Raw genomic sequence first — 18,386 nt, forward strand, 5'->3', positions numbered from 1 at the left:
GTTCACCCTTATCCAAAAGATCCTAAACTAGTTCAGGTGTTAATCTGAATGACCCCACATGATTCTTAAGTCGCTCAGTTCACAATTATCTGATCAACCTATTCAATTAAGCTATTTTAGACAAACACGTATCTTCTGCGGTGTTTATTCTATAATCTAATGGGTGGATTGATCCAAAACCACTGATCAACGGTCCTGGTAGTCCTACAAGCCATTGAAAAGGGGATTTGATGCTTGATTTACCACTTAGATCATCAATCAAGTGGCAGATTGCTTTATGGGACGTTATGGGCATGATGGACGGTTCGATTGGTCTATCCGAGTGATTGAAGCATCAGAGTAGGTGCCCCTGAGGTTTTGATGGACCATTTTGAGAATCATTCAAATGGATAGTTTAATGTGTGGGTAGGGATTGCTTTCAATGGTTGGATTTAGACTGAAATGCACGTGGCCGTTTGCTTAGGCTAGACTCGCATTTATTTTTAAATTTTGATATACGATAACACCTGAGTACTAGAAAGTACGGGGTGTTACAAAGGCTCCCAGATCTAATTTCTAATATCATCATAATTCTCCTCTCCTTAGTCTAAGCCTCTCAGAAGTTTGATTTTTTATCTAAGACTTGATTGTTTGGAATGACTGAGGGTGGGTGCTAATATTTCATCGTCACTGAGTTTGTGCGCTCTCTCCTACGTCAATGGATGCGTTATAGCGAATTTACGGTCCATGACCCAATTTAATTCCAAATCATTGCTTTGATACCAACTTGTAATGCCATGAAATTTGGGTGTCAAGCAATACTCGACTCCGAAGTTCCTGGGTGTCACTTATATCTTAAGGATTAGAAATTTCGGGTATAATCAAACGAAATGAGCAATAGAGGGATCAAATGAATCATGAAACACAAACCACAGCTATGCTACTGAAATAAAACATGGCTAAGTCGGTGTAGACCCAACAAAGGGAATATCATACGGGATGCATGAGGCATCGTCCCAACAAAATATACAAAATATAAGTCCAAAAATGGTGTGCAACTGTCCACTCGTCCAACGGCCCATTGCCTATCCTAAGCGGTCTAGGGAGATCCACCTGAAAGGTGGAAGTAGGAAAGCTCCTCTTCCTTGTCTATGCTCACCCCATTCAACACGTCGAGCTCTGTGACACCTGCATCTAAAGAAGTGTCTGGTTGGTGTTATAAAATACCGTCCCAGAGTGGGAGTGTGTGATCAACTCAGTGGGCGACATTAGCTATGAGTTACACAAGATATCGATTCCATAGGCGAGATTAATGAAAAATATATAAACACAAATTCCTATCTACTGTTGTTAATGCGTATGCATGTATTATGGAATGATGCATGCTTTCACCAAAACACTCCCTTGAGCGACTTCGTTTAACGTTCGCATATGAAAAACACTCCCTCATTGCGACCTCAACCATCGAGTCACTAACCTAGCTAATGTGAAGCGATCATGTACGTGTTAGCCGACTGTTTAGTTATGTTCATTCATCCAACAAATTGAGGAAACTAGAACACCCCGACGAAGTCAATGCCTTTATCCATTTGTGAGGTCTAGGCCCTGCAGTCCTTGATCCCATCGGGTTCCTCACTCCCAACGAATGCTCATGAGTGCAAGGAAGGTGGGTTCACTCGCAGTCACTATGAGGAGGCTCGTCACCCCAGCGTAGGCCGACAACTCAGGCATAGTGTCTCATTCCACCATGCCTAGCTCACGAGGCTTGTAGATCATTTCTAATTATTGCCAGTGGGCGTCCATGGGCGTGGGGTGATTCAAGTTCCAAACAGGCGTGATCAATCATGGTTAACAAACATGGTTGGTTAATTAATGGACCAATCCATCCAATTCAGGCGAGCACGAAACGCACGACATTGGGTGCGAGCATCCTGCGTAGTCCTACTACTGTCGTCCATTGGTGTTCACCCCAAATTGTTTAGCTTGGCTAAGGGATGTCCCAACCGGCAGGGCCACCCACATGGTCTTGTGGTTTCATTGGCCAACCTAGAGAAAGGGGCTATATTTCTTAACATTTAAAGACAAATTATAAATTATTCTCATTTAAAGAAGAATTTAAAGCATTGCATATAGTCATGGCTTAGGCTGCAAGGTACATAACAGAAGTTGTGAACAATTCCTAATGGTAGTAACTAGACATTCATGCATACAAGGTTAGATTTCCTAATAATGAAGAAAGGATTACATGTTACTCTTAGTTGCAGGAAATTCAGTCATGCATGTAATAAATGATAGACATTTGAGTAAAATTAGATGTATGAATAAACATGCAACATAATTTCCAAGTTCATTCAAATTTGGGAATATTCCACTTCAATCCTTCGTGATAAGAAGGAAAAATTAGGGGAGGAAGGCAATGTTTAGTTCAGCCTAGTCTATTTGACTTGGGGTTAAGCATTAATTTCCCTATGCATGTTTAAGCAAGGAGAATTCAATAACGAATTTCCTACAAATCACTCATGCGCAGCAATTTCAACAACCACAATCCTTAACTTTAGCCTAGGTTTGATAATTGGCCACCTAAAGATAATGGTCCGCACCTAAGGGTCGTTGAGGACTGGCGGAGTTGTCCTAGGGGTGCTAAACTCATGGGTTGATGCGGCGAGGTCCTGAGTCAATTGAATCTGCATATTAGGATACATGCATGGGCCTAGCTTACCAAAATTTGGTGGGAATTTGGGTGATTACCTTTCAATCAGTGACAAACCGCTTCTATGGCTGTGGAGGCGTGGTCCCAAGCGAGTGGTTGTGAGAAAGGGAAGGAGATTCCTCAAGGTTTCAACTCCCTTGGGCCCCTCCTCCTTCTACACTCTCTTTCTCTCTTTCTCTCTCCTACTGCTGGGATTTGCTATGGGAGTGAGTGAGAGAGAGAGAGAGAGTTTAAGGGTTTTATACCCTGGTTTTAGGATAGTTGGCCCTGGGTTCTATTAATCTCTTCGAATGGCCTTGCGGGACCCATTTCTGGCCGTTGGGGCTGTCCTAATGGCCCCCTGGCCCATCTAATTTATGGGATAGGTGCCTTATGGCCTGATGAAGGGCTATGCAAAGTTTGACGGCAAACAGATGAAGGGTTTTATTGTAAGGGTCCGATTTGCAATCAACAGTTACTGTTACTCGATTAGGGATCAGATTTGGCAGATGAGGGCAAGTAAATGCCCTCAACCCTTGGTGAAAAGTTGGGTGAGATTTGATGGTTGAAATGCCCAATTTACTATCCTAAGCGAGAGGATCATTTGCTTTAAAATTTCAAATTTTAGGCCATGGTTAGGGTGAGCTGCATTTACAAGTGCCGACTGGATGGCACGGATGGTCTGCTTCTAGGCGTCATCTGAGTCCGTTGTCTGCGAAGGACTACAAGCCCAGTGAGTCCCTTGGCCTCTCAAAGTTTCGGAGCTTTCCGCCTTTCCTTGGGCATTGTACGGCTCATACAGACGGTTGCCAAATTCAAGTGGGCAGACCTGCTTTACGGCCCGCAATGAGCCTGATTATCCCGAACATAATCAGGCTCGATCGCATTAGTGGCTTAACCCGGGTCAATTTATCAGTGGTAAGCCACGCAGTGAGATCCAATCATGTGGTCATGTGGCAATTCACACGTGGATGCCTTAGGACACTGATCTGATTGTGCCGGGTGTTACAATTTTCTTTGCATTGGTCCAGTTTTCTTTCCGGATGTTTCGGTCAATGAAGTTCAACCTTTGGATCCATTCTTCCCAATTTGTCCTGGAGAAGAGATATTGATCCAATTTAGATCCATCCCAAATATAGAAAATGCGTTAAAAATGCGAAGGACGTAGTCGAAACCTCTCCCAGAATGGGAAGCCCGGTTCACCCAAGTATCATCTCAATGTGAAGAATCATGGAGAAATATGGGAATCTTTGAGTGTGTAAAGCTCTCTCTCTCTCTCTCTTTGATTATGAAGCCATTACATCTCTTATGCTTACACTTTTGACATTCTTTAGCACCTTCACTAACACTTTCTTTTTTTTGTTGTGGTCTAATGAGTATCACCATCAAAGACATATGCCATCTGATCGAGTTGTTGCCCTTCAAGATGACATATTATGCGGGTGCTGTCATGAAGTGGCTCAAAGACTACCTGAGCAAGGCACATAAGGGTTACACCAACTTCATGAGGGCCCAGTGTAGATTTGAGGGTCTGGTCAAAGAAGATGAGCATGTCACCTTCATTCTTCTCTGCATTTGCCGTCATTTGCTATGTGTCAGTGCCCAACAAGTCACCTCCAAATATGTTGTCTTGGTTGAATACCTTACGCAAAACCATCAAATAGCCTTGACACCATATGTCCTCAGTCACTTATACTAGGGTCTAAACAAGGTCATTCACATAGTCCTACACTCCGTAGGAGGACCACTTTGGCTCCTACAAATGTGGTTGTTCTCATACTTTCAACCTTCTTTCTTCAATGAAACGCAAGTCAATAAAATATATTCTTCCATTGGCAACCGACTTCTCCACATCCATCTAGAGAAGGCCATGGTCGAAGATGATCTCAGAGGATTATTTTCCCTTGACAAATTCAAGGAAGAACAATCCTTCATGCCCTTTTTAGAGGGAGAAGTTTATGGTCCGAATTGGCTTATGGGACGATTCGAGCCCAATGATGAATACTCGGCTGGTCGCTTGCACCAAGTCGGGGCCAACTACGTCATGGCCGCAACCTTCCTTATGGTGGGAGGATTGAAACATGAAAAAATGCCAAGGCTGGCCTCAAGCAATACAATCCAGCGTTGTTTGCTTGACAACTCGGCCTAGTCTAATGCATCCCATGCCCCCTCACTCACAAAACTTACAATCAACCTCCCTACGACCACTTGAAAATAACCAGTTCCAACCTCTACGTATCTCTTAATAATTCGTATCGCAACGAAGCACTTATTTTGAAGATTCCAAGCCATCCTGACTCTTCTCTGGCGATAAATAGTTTCACAATATGGTGGCATCATCATCATAGCAAATTCTTAGGTGGTAGGGATGCAACAGAGCTCGCTTCCCGATTCTGTTCCCAACTAGGTACAGTAAAGGGCAAAAAGATGACTGCCACATTACCACCTACTCTTGCTGCTAGGAGATTGATAAGTTGGTCGAGGATGAGATCGGTCACTGTTTCTTCTACCCCATCCTTGATAGCTGAAGATCCTCTCCCATCAAGCTAGGAGCTTTCAAAGGAATAGTTAAAGGTTCTTTCACTCGCTCCACTACAACGAATGGCTTCGAAGAAGATTTCAGACCTGGGAGGTATTCTCAGCCATCCTTCATAAATTCCTATCCTTTCTTTTCAATGCACGGATCCCCTTAAACCTCATCTAATAGTAGGAGATCACCCGTTATCCAGATCCAGTCGATCATTGAATATTTCCTTGCAAAAGTTATATCTGCTATCGAAAAATACTTCAAGATGAAGTACTGGCCTAACCTTACTGTCCCGGATTATTCGTAAGAAATCGATGAGGGTTTAAAATGCCACAAGGAAGCTCACTTCAATAAATGCTGGAATAAATAGTTGGGGGATAGAGAAAGATTGAATAATCTTGATCTCCCATTCAATAAATATCTCACACCTTGTTGCCCTAATCTACCATCATTCCCCACTTCCACTGGGTCGTTGGCAACGATAATAAAAAATCCTCAAGCTATTCAGAATCAACCAGTTGTGTAAGAAGTTCGATCTGACTTATGTGGAGATCGCTAGACCATATGTCTTTTACTTTGATTCTTTCTCCTTTGCATTTATTAACTCTTTTCTTATTTTTCTTATAGTTAGTCGAGAATTGACAGTGGCCAAGAAGTAGACGACCATAGTGCAGACGTAACAACAACCAACCACTGCAATAACAGTGGTCCTAATATCTGTTGTTCCTTCAGCAAAAGTGGTGATTTCAAAAGTATCAGCTACACCAACAACAGTAGTAACTTCAACAATCCCCAAGGTGCCAGACCTTGTGATTACTAAGGCCATGACCATTGATTCAGAAACAACAGTCGGTGACGAGGATGTTTCCTTCAGCAGCAATCTTCCTGAAGATTCATAGTATATGATACAAGTTCCCCCTAGCCTTGCACAAACTATTTAAAGTGCGATTGAGGTTTCTTCTCCTCAACCCTTCGTTGTAAAATTTTCTCCTCCCTTGTTGCTCCTCTAACCACTTGCAACAGTTGAGAAGATTCTGACTCCAGCTAAGCCTGAAGCTACAGAGGATGTGGTCATGAAGATTTCGATTCCAATCAAGTCTGAAACCATGGTTGCAGTCGAGATGGTCAAGGAGATGATTGAGATGGCATGGACGATGGACAATGAAGAGAGAATTGAAGCTGGTCCAATTGAAGACGTTGAGCCAAACCTGACTGAAGTCGGTGAGTCAAATGTGGTCGAAATTGAGGAACCTACTACCATTTTGATCGCGACCATCGAGGCAACTTTGGTCGAGATTGCTAACAGGGTAGAGATGACTGAGAGTACTCCTGCCATCATTGAAGAATCCACTGTAGTCGAGACTTACACACTAGTTTCCGCTAGACTTGTTTTAACCAAGACTACTTCTGCCTCTATTAGCGGAGATCTTCCTCCAGTGGTGCATATTATCTCTCCCTTCCAAAGGGCTTTAGCTGGAGAGAGCATAATAGCCAAGTCTCCATCTTCTTACAACACACTTCAAGATGTAAGGTTCGGGCTCCAAGTTCTACTACAGAGGGGTATAGAGGAGTCTCTTGATGCTGAGGTGATCGAAAGACTCGACCACTTGGTTAAGGCTTACTACATTTTCTATTGGTCAGACCCAACCCTCGCTAATTACAACGTACCCATTGTGTAAGAACTTATAGGGTTACTCAAAACTTGCTTCCAAATTAGTAATGTCATCAACTGTTTTGGCACAGAACGAGTTGCGGCCGAGTCCAAGAGACTCTACAGATGCCATTGCTCAAGAGCTTGAGACTGAACATGCCAAGCTGATGGCGTCTCAGGAAAAACTGGATAGTCTTGAGCTTTGAATCATATCTCTGAAGACAGAATTAACAGCATTAAGGAAGAAATTTGTAAATGATGACAAAGAACATCTTCAGTGTAAGGAGAAAGTCATTTGGTTGACACCTGCTATTCATTCTCAAACATCAAATATCAGCTAACTTTCTCGATCGGTAGCCAGGAAGGAGTCCATGTTACAAACATGAAGGGGTCAGCTGAGTGTCATAAAAGCAACACTATAACATCTTCTATCTTCTAAATTCGAACTTGTAACCTGTAACGCCCCGTGTTTTCAGGACCCAAGTATATGACTTGTTTCCCAAAAACCCGAGTGTTAACCTATGGAGAGCCAAATTCTATATATATATATATATATATATATATATATATATATATATATATATATATATATATATTCTTTTCTTTATCTTTCAGAGTTAGCAGTTTAGTGTAGAATGGATAAATCGACATAAAGGAAAATTTTGCATTTATATTTAGGATATACAAAAGGCTTCCCATAATGACTTATACAAACCAATGTCCTAATACTTACAATTACAAATGAGATAACATCGCATGTGAAACAAATACATCACAACAAATCTTGAACTGTAAAATCACGTAGCAACTCTTAGCAATACAATCATGCATCTTCGATAATTGCACCCTGCTCCTCATCAATATGAGCATGAATATCAACTGGACCACCTGTGCTACCTGTACGGTTATATATTCGATGAATGAGTGGCCAGCTTAGTGTGAATTTCCCTCAAGATTTCACACTACCGCATTAGGTAAGCATAGTTATAAAAACATAACAAGGCATGCAAAACAATACATGATGCAGTCTTATTAGATGTATGGATGCATGAATGCATCATCGACCCGAGGATGCTCATCTGTTCGGCAGTTGGGCTCGTCACCCATGCAAAGGCTGGCTATTAGTGAAGCATATCATGTGCGTACATCACGTAACCCATAATGATTGTCTATCGTACATCACATATGTAAATCGATAGTTGATGGTCTGACAGCTAGTGAAACGATACCCCAATAACTTGGAGGCACGTGTTACAACATTCAAAAATATCCACCCATCATCGTAAATATGCCATGTATATATGATTAGTCAAGACATTATTAGTCCAATTATAATCAATCGGTTTAATAAATCTCAAGGTCACTACGGGGGGCATGTCACCCAGCGTAAGCTGACGGCTCGAGCATAGTGTCCCATGACAACCATCCTCGGCCCATGAGTCTACCACCTTAAGATGTTTAATGGAACTCATCAACTAGTGGCCAATCATATTTAGTATATGGAGCTTGCCATCGTATGGTTGCTCCAAATAAAACATCAAACCCATATAGGGAAAATACCAAAACAAAGTCACATAGTGCGAATATCAAAACTTAGCCATATAGGGTGAATATCAAAACTGAGACACATAGGGCGAATATAAAAAACAATGCAATAAAAGGTCATCCTTAAAAGCCACTTAGACACAGTAATACCTGGATGGTAGGCCCACATCAATAATCAATTTAAACCACCACTGAATAACCACTAAGTCGAAGGTCCATTACAATCACAACTCGTCGAGTTACATCCCAAGTATGGGTGTTCATTAATAAGTGGGGGTTTCCCTCTGATGTACTAGTTTAAGTTCCATATGCAATCCATAAGTAACCACAACATGAGATATTATGCAGGATAAATATAGAGTATGTAATCTAGCAGTTCAATTCCTATCATCAACACATGTGATTATAAAATGAAGATATCAATTATCAATCAAAATTAAAATACAAACTATCGCTTAAGTTAATGGGAAATTGGAAAGCTTAAGAGGAAGAAATCATCACCTGATGAACCGAATCACCTTCTAGTGTCGTTAAGTGCTTGCGCCCTTAGAATTGAATCCTATTACAATCATGAACTTGTACAATTAGATCCAAGTTCTACGCACTACCTAGGTTTAAGATCATAGCCTAGGATTTGAATTAATTATCTTTAGGGTTTTAATGTAGAATTAGTATTTTCATCCTAGGATTTAGTTTAATGCTTAGATTCTAGGATTTAAATCCTAAATTATCATTATTATTATTATTATTATTATTATTATTATTGTACAGTGGATCAAATAATATTCATAATGGGAGTATTAATCCATCATATTAATAATGGTGGTTCACAAGTAGGTACTTAAATATACCAACAATGCCTAATGTTCTTATAATAACTAAAAATCCATTATCTTCTCATGATAATACTTAAGGATAGTAAATAAAATGTAAGTGTTTAATTGCAACGCCCTGGATTTCAAGGGTCGAGCAAAGCTCCACTCCCGAGATTCAGCACATCACTTATACAACATGGATAATGATGTTCTGATTTCGTCCATATTAGTGAGTTAAACATGAGTAGGATTATACCAAAACAACATATCATACTCCAGATACGTTTAAATCAAGTAAGCGGAAGACTAAAGCATATGTATATGAACAGGTAATTGTTTTACAACCTCTGGAGTATGATCATGTAACCGGGCTAAAATTATACATGTATTGTTTTAAAATAGACAGAATATTAAAATGTGAAGTGTTCAACTAATCCATATGTCCCTGTAGTCTCGACGAATCAGCACGAGGTCTACATAGACTCGCCTAAGAGCTGAACGTAGGAGAATTCTTCCTCCTCATTTATGAAGTCCAACTCCGTTACATAGGCTTCTTCATCACCTACATCTACAACAGAGTTTGGTTGGTGTTTTAAAATACTGTCCCAGGGTGGGAGTGAGTACTCAACTCAATGGTACCATAAGGCAAAGGTTAACATATTATTAAGTCAATTAAGTAGTAATGATAAAGCAATACAGCAATCATTTCCTAACTACTCTTATTAATGCAGGGGTGGTATGCAATAATGATGCATGCCCTCACACGAAGCTCCCTCACAAGTGACTCCGACAACCAAGTCCGTGTATGATAACCTCCCTAAAGTGCATCTTCCTCGCCAATGCACATGTAATGCGGTGCATGGTCGTGTTAGCCGAGTAATTAATTAGGCTCATTCATACAGCAAATTTGGGAAGCTAAGGTACCTCCCTTTATATCATTGACCCAACCGAAGGATCCATCTAGGGTCGTCAATCCTAGTTAATCACATACGATAGGTAATTTGTAGGGCATCACCCCTAATGAAAAGCAGTCGATAGGCAAATTCATTGTTTATACTCACGGTCACAACGAGGAGGCTCGTCACCTCAGCGTAGGCCGACAGCTCAAACACGGTGTCCCATACCACCGTGCCTGGCTCATGAGTTTGGGTTGCTCACTGGTCACTACGGGGAGGCTTGTCACCCCAGCGTAGGCCGATAGCTCGACCATGGTGTCCCATATCACCATGTCTGGCTCATGAGTCTTAGCGAATCATGGTATCATGATTAAAATGGGCTTTTACATTGGTAAGTGGTACCTTAGATTCAAGCAATGATGTCCATAAATGGTAAACACATAATAAGTTAATCAGTTTGTTAGACAAGTTCGATTGGTACGAGCACACGCTAACTTAATCGACATGGAGCGTGTAAGCATTCCTTGTGGTCTAACCACTGTCGACAGTCGTCATGTGACCCGGATTCATCGAACGTATCCAATGTGGTGCGACTAGTTCGGCCACTCAAGCGGGGATTATTACCGATTGCCTAGACTATGTTGTAGCCCCAATCTTACTCGGATGCAATGGGTAAACACATGTGATAATCATGTCAACATTCAACAACCAATCCAAATAAATTACTCATTTGAGCATTTCATCAAACACATTAATCACATTACCTAGCAATTGCATTTTTTTCCATAAATCGCATAGACGAAATCAAGATTTCTTGAAGGAAACTATACGTATGGATAAGGTAATTGAGAATCCTATCTCAATACCCTTATTAAATACAAGTCATCAACAATTTCTCATTCAGACAATTTTTCAAACACTTAGACTACACATTACCAAATGCATAGACTAGATTAGACTAGATTAGTTATAACGTATATTATGGCAATTCCTTATACAAAAGGATCATCATACATACGACAAACATGAATCCTAATTTAATAGTCATGACAAGCATAAATCAAAATTTCATATTCATTCAAACATTTCAACAAACACATGGGATGCATCTTGTATTCAACATAGTTCACACATGGTCAATATATCGAAAACATCGTATCTAAGTTAATATGGTAGCAATCAAGTCAGACACAAATCATTAGCTGACATTGAAAGCATTGAAAACCATAACCTAAACGTTTATAGTCCACACCTTTCGTTGGAATATTTGACTTGTACTCGGTTCAAACACTACGTTCCTGAAAACGGAACGTCGGACACCTAAGCAATGAAATAGGTTAGCTATTTCGTCGATTACTCTATTTGGATCTCCATATCAAGATTAAGGTTAGTATTCCTTACCCAAATCGCAACCAAAAATGATTGTGTAGCGAAACAGGAAGGTAATTTAGTGCGTGGAGTCGTGGGAGAGAACCACTACAACGATCTCACACTTACCTTCTTCTCTCTTTCTTCTTCTCTCCTTTTCTCTCTCTCTCTCTCTCTCTCTCTCTCTCCCCCTTAGAGTTTTTAGGAAATTCGTATGAGGGAGAGATGGGGTGGTTTAAGGGCTTTATATAGGCTCAAAACTGATGTAAATGGCCCTAGGGCCATGGTATACTTAATTTATAACCAAAGGGTGCATGTTTCGGCAAATGGGGCTCATATGGAGGTCCACTATTCATGTTATGGGGCAAGTTCCCTGACAATGGATCTATGCCAGGATGTAATTTCAATGCGATTGGATAGGCCGATCAACCGTGGAGGACCCGTGTCAGATCAATGGTCGTACTTTCTCGATCAGGGCTACAAGTATACGGATATATGTAGGGAAATTTTCTTTTCCCATGGGTGAAGTTTGGTTAGAAACTGACGATCCAAAATCCTTAATTTTGCGCGTAAGCGAACGGCCCAATTCACTTAAGTTTCCATACATTTTCTAAAGATATTCGCGTTTCTCACACACTTTACTCAAGGCTCAAGTTGTACATTTCTGGACACAGTCTGAGCTCAATTCCCACGATGGTTGTCAAGCCCAGCAAGGCAGACATAACCCTATAGTTTCACGTTCATCGGATTCTCGACGTGTGGTCCAGATCCGATACGGAGTTTCAATGTACTCCCAAGAGCGACAGGCTCATGGGATTTCTCTTAGGTTTTTAAGTAGTGTTGAGTTAGCGATATTGATGGTTTTAGGTCTTACCATTGCGTAGATGGTGGTTTGAGGTAAATCCATGATTAAATTAGTTTGTACTTAATTAATTTCCATTTAAATTACTACAGAATACGGTCCTAGGTCTTTCTGCCAGAGGTGGTACTCGGATCTTTGTACGAATTTCTCTGAGACATTACACTAATTATCATAGTTTTGTTTATAATATTGATGCTAATATGAAGAATCAGCCAATGGTTAATCCTGCTTAGTACCCTGTTTATGGTTAAAGTCCTAACCCAGGGTTTGGATTACCTAGGTTTAGGGTTTCATCCTTGAGTTTAGGTTTACGATAAATTTTAAGATTTGAATTATAGTTGTCATATGATAAATTACAATATTAATTTAATAATTAAAAAATAATTATTAACATTAGTGTTATAATTAATATTAGCTAACTTAGTAATGATAATCATTATGATGCTAATAAATGCTATGATCTACTATTAATGATTGTGCCTAAGAATGATAAATAAATGACTAATATTTAATAATGGTAACTTTGTTTGCAATAACTACTATTAGCATGGATAATCTATTAGTGGTAAATCCTACTTAATAATCACAATTATCATCGACATACTATTAATAACAATGACTTAAAACAATATACTTTAGGGAGAAGAGTTGACTTACATTAGTCAGTTTGGCCGCTCCACTCTACGAAATTTTAACGTGGCTTAGATGCGAACTTCACCTCATGACTTGAACCAAACTCGGTTTGAGTTCGAACCGAGTTAACTCTGTCCCTTCTCCCACTAGTTTCTCTTCTTTTCTTTCTTTTCTTCTTTCTCTTCTTTCTCTCACCTTTTTCTTCACTCAAACCTACGCACCAGCAGGCTTGCTGGACCAAACCAGGCCTAACTTGGACCGTGACTCAGCTGGGTCCAACTGGTGTGCATGGCAGTGAGTAGCTCACCCCCCACGTTCATTTCTCCTTCTCTCTCTTTCTTTCCATATGTTGGAGGTCCAGCAGCATCCTTGGACGACCGGCCTCAAACTCATCAACAAGTCAAGTGCCCTGGCTCGCCCAGCTGAGACTAAACTTGGTTCGGACTCGGTGTGAACCAGCATGGCATGGGCATGCATTCTCTCTCTCTCTCTCTCTCTCTCTCTCTCTCTCTCTCTCTCTCTCTCTCTCTCCCCCCTCCTTCATGCTCCATTCTTCTTCCTATCTCCTTTCTTTCTTTTTGTTAGAATACCCAGCCATACCTAGACCAGTCCCAAGCCCGACTCGACCCATCTAAGTCTGGGTTCAAATGGTCCCATCGACCTAGCCCGTTACTCGGTCGGGTTGGTCACCGTGGTGCAGTGTAACAGCCACATCACATCATCTTCTTCTTTCTTCTTTCTTTCCTTTCTTTCCTCCATGCTTCTCTCTTCTTCCTTTCTTTCATTTGCTGCAAGTCCAACGGAACCATTGGACGGTTGGATTCGTCCCATCTTGAACCGAACTCAGTGCTGTTTGGTCGAGGAAGGAGGCAGCCATTAATGATGTCATTGAAAATGATACTCCTTCAAATCTGCTTCTTTTGGACAGTCCGTATGGGTCCTAGAAAGCTCCCAGACAAACTTTTTCAATGCTTAAGGAAGGTTTAGGTGGTGGGCTCAAAGGGAGGAAGATGGATACCGTTTTTCGAGTGCGGCCCCAAGGATAAGAGAAGCGGCGTTAAGGGTTGATCTGCTCCCTCTAATAGCATCACCCTAATGATCCCAGACCCGTCAGATCAGTAATAAATGGTCTAAATTTTCTTTGGCCAAAACCGTCTCCAAATTTTGGTGGGTAGGAACCGAAATCGGACATGGTTTTGTTTGGAAAACCCTAAGTAAATGGACAGCTGAGATAACACCATACGGATGGCTAGGATTGAGGGATTCCACCTCACTCAGATCACCATCCTAGCAAACCAAAGGAGAAATAGAAATTTCCCATTTTTGGAAGGAACCTACTGCTCATGGTCAGTTTACGCCGGAGTTTGTGCCCAAGCGTGTGCTTGTCATCATGTGAAGCAGGTGGGGTTTTGGTCAAGCGTGGACACTCTATCAAATGGGCGGTTTGGATCTTTTAACTAGGATGAGATGGTGGGCAACACATGGATTAAACAAGGGAGAGAAAACACAAACGATCTGTTTTTGAATGGCTGCGGCCGGGAAACATCTCCCATTTTTGGCAAACGTCGGGTCAAAGCCAGTTAACTGAGCTTCTTAGCTCGGTGCACATCAGGTGCACACGCTGGTATACACACGAGTAACTAGGTGGGGTCCACAAGAGTTGTCCAGATGAAATGCACTCCGTTCATTAGATTTCATGGGTCCATGTAGGACCCCTGACCATAGATCATGCTGGGTGAAAGCCCAATTGGGTTGTACATTTAGATTTATATCCTTTATGTGTAGCCTCGCCATGATCCTACAGCCATATCATGTTCGATCTAATCATCAGTGGCTACAAGGACCCTAGGGTCTACCTATATGAAATCAAGAGGTTGGATTAATGAACTGATCACCTAAATGTGGCACTTAGGTGATAAACCATTAAATTAGATTTGTGGATCCGACGAATGGTGGATTTACTGAGTTGGGTCCCGAAATTAATGATGCATGGTTCAATTGTTCTAATAGAGTAGTAAGTGAAATTTCATCGCGATCACATTCCCATAACTAGGCCTTTTGAGGTTTGGCATCGATTTCATGTTGGTGTGATGGTCCATCTTTAAAGCTAGCGGACGAATCATTTGATTTAAGGATGGAGATCTCTTCTAGCGGTCCTAAGGGTCTAAGGTTTGTCTAGATGAAGATCCCTAGTTGAATTGACTAATCTTTAGTTATTAATAGCCCTAGGAACCCTAAGAAGTAATTAGGTGTTAGATTACACGATAACACCGGAGTATTGAGAAGTATGGGGCGTTACATAACCATATCATTGCCCTTTAATATATGTGGCCGTTGACCCATTCTTATTTTCCTGACTTTTGTTATGTATGATGGATTGTTGCCTGAGAATTCGGTAGATCATGTATCATTTCCAAATTAACCATCTCACGCTTCTAATGAATAAGAACATGCAGCGATATCCGCGCCATGTCTCCTTTAGATCGTGGGTACAAGATGCCTATGTTGAGTGTGAAATATTGTATATTTCTCCTATTTATACATTGGTTTTATGAACATGATAATGCTTAATCGATCTATTTTATACATGTTTTGTCTTGCGAGGTGATCTTGAGAGCTTAAGGTAAAAAAGATGTTAAAAGTATGGAAATTGATGCTCAAGAATTACCAAGGCAAGGATGGATCTTTGGTGACTAAGATTGAAGATTTCAAGAGTCCAAGATCCAAGAAAACCAAGTGAAGAAGGAAGAAAATCGAGTTTACAAAGTGCATAATTCATGAGCCGGTGAACTTGATAGTTCGATAACATTGAATGCACTTCGATGCCATCAAAGTAAGTGTTCGATGTCATTGAAGGAGGCTCGATCACATCAAAATTTCAGAGGAAATTCAAGTTTGGTTGCTAGACATAAAGGAGGAATTCTCAGTTTCATGAAAGTTCCGTCGATTCAATCGAAGAGTAGTTCAATGTCATCTAAGCCAGTTCGATGGCATTAAGATTTTTAGGATTTCCATACTCAACTTGCTGGACACTTTTGGGCAATTTCCGATGACATTGAAGACTCCTTTGATGACATCGAAGACTTACATAGTGCAAAAGGGAGTGCAGTTTTTGAATTCAATTCCAACAGGACTTCGCACCTTCGATGACATTGAAGTCCCATCGATGGTAACATCAAAGCTGCACAGTGTGTAAATTTAAGGCAGTTTGCAAATCGGCCGAACAAAGCCTATTTAAAGGGATTCTTTGAGGCATTCTAAGTATGAAATAGGGTTAGAAGAGTAGAGTAAGGGGTGTAGCAACTTCCAAGGAGTTATTTCTTCTTCTCTAGTTAGCTTTTCATAATTTTCTTTAAAATTTTTAGCTTAAGGTTTGAATTTAAGAACTATATTGGTTATTACTTTGATTTATTGTCGACTCCGGGCACGGTAGATGCTTAGGAACTCCATAAATGCTTTCTTCTCTATCTGTGATGGTTTGATCTATAGAATTCATTGATCTAACATTGGCTACGGGCATGGTAGATGCTTTGAACCCTCTACAATCAATGCAATAGATGGTTATATGTGGAACCAATGTTATGAAGGTTCGTAATCTATTTTGAAATTTTTAATGATGTTTTAACTGCTCTATCATCCAAATGGATAGATTATGACTTCGATTCCAGTTGAAGTATTAACTGAATCAAGTAAGGATGCGTTAAGATGGCTACAAGCGGATCCTTGGTGCTCTAGTGTTTCTTTTATTAATAATTTCACTCTACAACAATTACTTTCAATTTTCAGAATTTAGTTTAGTTTCTAGTTCTAATTCTTAATTAATTCAGAAATCTACACATATCTAGTACCTGTGGGTTCGACCTTGGTCTCACCGAGATTATTACTACATCACAACCCTTCACTTGGGGTACAAGCGAACAACCAACTATTTAAATGGCTTGTTGTCCCTTACTTCATTTTCATTTCACACGGTCTTAATCTTTTCCAATGGCCTCCAATCCCCTATCTCTCATTGCAGGTGCTGAATCCTATCAGAAAGAAATTCTCAAATTCCGTTTAAAAGATTATCCCTTCTACAGTTTGTTATCTGATGCCAATAGGTTAGTCACTGATGCTTCCTTTGCAATAGACGCTAACCCCTCGACTGAACTAAATGAACGGTTTAAAGAGCTACTCCTAAAGCTGAAACATTTAACCGCCATGGGGACACATTACTGCGACTTGAATTATTCCCACCAGGTAAATTCATGCTACTTGCAATAACAATATGTGGTTAAAGAAGGCTCGGTCAAAATGATTGGCAAGCATGAATTGGCCTGGTATGAATGGTTGCGATATGCCCAAGCACATCAGTTCAAACGAACCATGGTCCGGATGTTGAAATCCTACAAGATTGGACTGATAGAAAGAAGAGCAAGGCAGTGTTTTTTTTTTTTTTACAAAAGAGGTGGCCGACTTAGAGGATTTATCATTCTTGGACAAATAGATCCTCCTACACCAAACACAGTCGAGAGCAACTTATAATGTTCGAAAGGTAGCTGAACGTGAAGTTTCTTCGACTGAGACTCATGTCGACCAACTACTTCATCTCTTACTACACATTATAGAAGAAGGGACTAGCTGGGCTCCGTCTAAGGAAAAGATCGAAATAGAGATGCAAGCTCTTCTTGAAGAGTTCAAGCAGATGAAGATTTAATTCAATCGACTGTACTTAGGCTTTTATTTCTCTTTTTCCTTCATAGCCATGCAGTCAATGGCAATTAAGGCAATGAATAAATTTTAATGATGAATAATATTTGAACTGTCGAACGTACTTTTGTTTCAGTCGTATTATCTGGTTTAAATGGTGATCTTAGCAGTTAGCCCTTACCTTTTAGCATGTACATTCAATAGTTAGCCATTTTCCTATCAAAACCGTACCTTAGCCATGTAAACAACATCTCCTTCCCTAAAAAATCTCCATTTATTCCACTATATTCCCACGATCTTGGGAATGGTTCATTTAGCCTTGGATGCCTAACCGTCGCTCCACACTCTACACACATCAACTGCTGCATTCTAATACATAAAAATGGTACTTAGGCTTCAAAATATCCCACGAACCAAATCAGACCAAAATTCATGTTGTAGAAGCTTCAGCATCCATAGACTTCTTTGCTTGTCCATCAAGATAATGGAGGAGATTTTTGAGGAGGGCATAGAATCCTTCTCACATTCTCCCTTTACAGGCGATCCCTTCCCTTTCCTTAGGGATGTTGATGACCTTTCTAAGAATCAATTGCCTCCTCAGGAGATTCTGAACATTATTTTTGAACTCTGGCAACTCGGAGATGAATATTTTGAGGTAGACAGAGAGATTGGACATTGTACTGCTGCCTTGAATCACCTGTTGGCCCTTAGTACCAAGTGCAGGGCTCTGCT

This window comes from Magnolia sinica, chromosome 5, assembly GCF_029962835.1.
Source record: "Magnolia sinica isolate HGM2019 chromosome 5, MsV1, whole genome shotgun sequence".
Lineage (NCBI taxonomy): Eukaryota > Viridiplantae > Streptophyta > Magnoliopsida > Magnoliales > Magnoliaceae > Magnolia > Magnolia sinica.